Here is a 3,970-nt window from a genome sequence, read left to right as displayed (position 1 = left end):
GCTGGAGAGCTCTGCCACATGCACTTTGGAGGATGCTTGATTGTGTCCTGGATTGTGTCCACATTTTTGCTACACTTTTTTTCTGGTCTACAGAAACCAGATACTAGTTAAAATAAAGGCTAAAATACAGTAACTTGTCACAGTAACTTTCATACTTAATCGCAGTTAAGTAACATGTAAGTAAGTGCTAGCATTGCTTGCATAACAGCATTAACAATGCAGTAATCCTGCTTTTGATAAATATTGTGTTAATACTGCGCGTTAATAATAATGTAAATAATGTATTTTCGTATACTTATAGTTGCAGATACTTGAACTGAACCAATGAAACAGCAACAAAAACAAAGATTGAAATCAGTCGATGAAGTTGTTATTATTTTTTTGTTTTCTAATGTCATTTTGTACATGAGCCGAAAATCAGATTTTGTTGCAGTCCTGTTTGGTCTCAGCTTATCTGTGGCTGCATTACTATTTGTGTTTGGCTGTTTTCTGTCTTGACTCATTTATTTTTGTTTATATTTATTAATCTGTGTGTAGCCAAGTACAGGATAGGGTAGGGGAAATTAAAGTAAGATGGAGAGAATGGGCCAATAGCTAGATTCGCAGGAGGGATAAAGGGAGTTGCGTGGAGAAGAATGACTGGAGCCACAGGTAAAGTTGCTATGAATTGTATTAAACTATTTAGCAACAATTTAACAGCATTTTATGAACAGGAATGAAAACATAAAATAAAATACAGTGACAGCAATAATAATAACAGTCAGAATCCTATCTGAGCTCAGATATGTCAGTCTTGCCGGCTTAATAGTCAGTGTTCAGTCAAGTCAAATCCAACAGGTCAAAAGTTTGTGATTGGTGCGATTTCGTCCTACCGCACTGTTGCAATTGTTCGTGAGAGAAGAGCAACCTGCCCTTCTGGGCCAACTCAGAATGGCTGTGGTTCGGTTCGGTTCAAAGGGAAAGGCTCGCCATCTTCCTCGTCAGGAAGAGATCCAGGTCTCACGATCCCATAAAAAAACCTAGCCTGTAAACAACAGGACTATTACTAATGCAGTTCACACTCTAATGATATACATGGCCATATGTAAATAATGTAAGTGCTATAACAAAACAAGCACAAAACATTAATTCTAATTTCTAACTATAATCTATACAGTGCATCTTAATCATGAATGCAATCTTTAAATCACAATCAGCTTATTCTATCGTCAAGGTGCACATTTCTATCAGAAATCAGAAATAAACCATAAACTATGGTAGATTATTTTTTTACAGTATTGCCCTTTAACTGAATTACAGGAGCATTGCTTTACACTGCATAGCAATGAAGCAATATATTATTTACACTCAATGTACAGAATAAAATTACCAAAAGAATATACAAAAACCCACAGGCTGTAGTTTTACAGTATGTGGTAACGTATCAGCACAGTAAGAATACACACGGACATCTATCCAGTGCCGCTCGAGCATCAACTGTAACAAAATAAAATAGATTCATGACCTTTAAGATCAACATTAACTTATTCCATCATCTAATTTTAGTGCATTTAATATTCAACAAGTAATACTAGAACATCATCAGCACACAAGCTGAGTGCTCAAAATGGCTGAACTCAGTGAGAAACCCCGTGTGTTCTCCCACAGTGAAAACGTGGTCAGCTACAGCTATGAGCATTAGGCTAGTTAGCTTTTCAATTAGCCTGATTCGCCCAGTCCCAGTTTAACTCACCAGCACACTTCTAATGTTCAACTCTCAGAGAGGATCTTGTTCAACTCTCAGAGAGGATCTTGTTCAACTCTCAGAGAGGATCTTGTTCAACTCTCAGAGAGGATCTTGTTCAACTCTCAGAGAGGATCTTGTCCACTTCATCCGCTCCCGCGCAGATCTACAACATTGAAATCGGGCCATTATATTCCCTGTTAACTTCTTGTTAGCTTTTTAGCTTCAAGGTTAGCTTAACAGCTTCTGACTCACCGCGATGGTTTCAAGGTCCGAAATGTTCACAATAAATCAGGTCCGTTTCTCCAAGGTCCATGCAGATCTCCGGTATGGATATTTGCTCAATTTATCAAGTTAATAGTTATTTTCCAGCGAAAAGCTTGGCGGTGAAAATCAGTGATGGTCTCGTGCACCTCCGTCTCTCTCTGTGTCTGAGCACGTGACGGTACAGAGCAGGGGAAGGCGGGGCTTGTTCCTTCCTAACCAGTAGGGGTGTTAAATATACTCTTTGGGTTTTATTCTTATATTTATAGTATTTATCTTTTATTATTGATTTATTTTTGATCAACTCAGTGATTAACAGAGTAATGATAAATCCCAATTAACAATAACATGTTGTAGTGCATTACTGAGTCGTGTAAACTCACTGGGTTACATCCTCCCCTCTTAAATCTCATGCACGTCCCCGTGCATGGCTCTGGGGGAATAGGTAACATCATGAGCAAGGGAGTCGATGAAAGCTTTGTTCAATCCTTGAAAGAGTGATTTAACCACTGTTACTAGTGGGTTACCTAGCTGAGGATAAGTGAGTCTTTGGGATGGTTGGCGAATTCTTTCAGATCTTCTGATCTGTGTTTCTGTTTGCAAGGTTTCAGGTTCATCATCGTTTTCAACTTGTCTTTCAGGTGAAAGTTGATGAGTTGAGTTCTCTGACAACGGTGAATCTGACAAACTGGTCGACAAAACATTTTTGTCTTTTCGAGTGTCTGTTTCAGACTCACTTGGTGTGTTATTTTGTAGGCTTGTGTCACTTTCACTTGGTGATACGTTTGTTTCACTTTCACATTCTGTCTGAGGTAGGTCTGTTTCACGGTCCATTTGAGGTAAGTTGGTGTCAGTTGAACTTCCAATTTCGCCTTCAGGTAAGTATGTTTCAGTTTCGTTCTCAGTTTCCTTTTCAGGTAAGTCTGTCATGTCCGGTAATGTGTTAGGTTGTTCGTCATCATTTACAGGATATTTGTTTTGTTTGAATCCTTGTGTTGGCGGCATGGCGCATACTTGGTAGAAATGTCTGTCTTTCACTTGTGGAGGTTCAGGGTAATAAAACTCATCTTCCTCTTCCTCAAGTGTTTGGTCGGAGTCAACTTCCAAAGCTGAACTTTGTCTTGTGCGTGGTCTGTTAGTTTTTGTGACTTGCTCGGGTTCATGCTCTGTTGGTGAGAGAAATCCACAGGGAAGTAACAGATCTCTGTGGAGCGTTCTGTTGGGTCCATCTCCGTTTTCTGGTTTTACAGTGTATACTGGTAAGTTTTCCATTTGTTTGGTAACAATATACACTGTTTGCTCCCATTTGTCCGCTAATTTGTGCTTCTCTCTCAGGCGGAGATTTCGAACCAAGACTCTGTCTCCCACATGTAGTGTGGATTCACGGATGATTTTGTCAAACCGTTTCTTGTTTTTGTCTGCTACTTTCTGGGAGTTTTTGATGGCTATTTCGTAGCTCTGTTCGAGGTAGCTTTTCAACTGCTTGACGTATTGAGAGTGAGTCAACTGTGGCTTGTTTGGCTGTGGCAGGCCAAAGGCAATATCAATGGGCAAGCGAGGCTGTCTACCAAACATTAACTCATAAGGAGAATAGCCTGTTACATCATTTTTTGTACAGTTATAAGCGTGAGTAAGTGGTTTTACGAAGTCACGCCAGTGATGTTTCTCGGTGTCTTTCAAGGTACCAAGCATACTGAGTAATGTGCGATTGTATCGCTCAACAGGGTTGCCACGAGGATGATAAGGACTTGTTCGGACTTTGCGGATACCGAGCAGAGAGCACAGTTCTTTGATTGTACGCGATTCAAAGTCTCTCCCTTGGTCGCTATGAAGTCGCTCTGGAAAGCCATAATGAACTAAGAAGTTCTCCCATAAGTTCTTTGCAACGGTGGTGGCTTTCTGGTCTTTGGTTGGAATGGACACAGCATACTTTGTAAAATGATCCGTGATCACTAGGACATCTTTAGTGTTTTTACTATCTGG

General features: G+C 40.0%; 1 long non-coding RNA gene across 1 annotated transcript; it reads right to left on the bottom strand.

Moving 5' to 3' along the window:
* Positions 1 to 652: 652 nt before the first annotated feature.
* On the bottom strand, positions 653 to 3,970 carry LOC145420921 (uncharacterized). Its single transcript, XR_013902156.1, has 3 exons — positions 1,979 to 3,970; positions 1,733 to 1,889; positions 653 to 1,024 (listed from the first exon to the last, which is right to left on the bottom strand). It is a non-coding gene; the product is annotated as an uncharacterized LOC145420921 (long non-coding RNA).

Source organism: Astatotilapia calliptera, chromosome 3 (assembly GCF_964374335.1).
Source record: "Astatotilapia calliptera chromosome 3, fAstCal68.1, whole genome shotgun sequence".
Classification (NCBI taxonomy): Eukaryota; Metazoa; Chordata; class Actinopteri; order Cichliformes; family Cichlidae; genus Astatotilapia; species Astatotilapia calliptera.
Note: the sequence above shows the minus strand (reverse complement) of the source record. Positions and strands in the feature narration are given on the sequence as shown.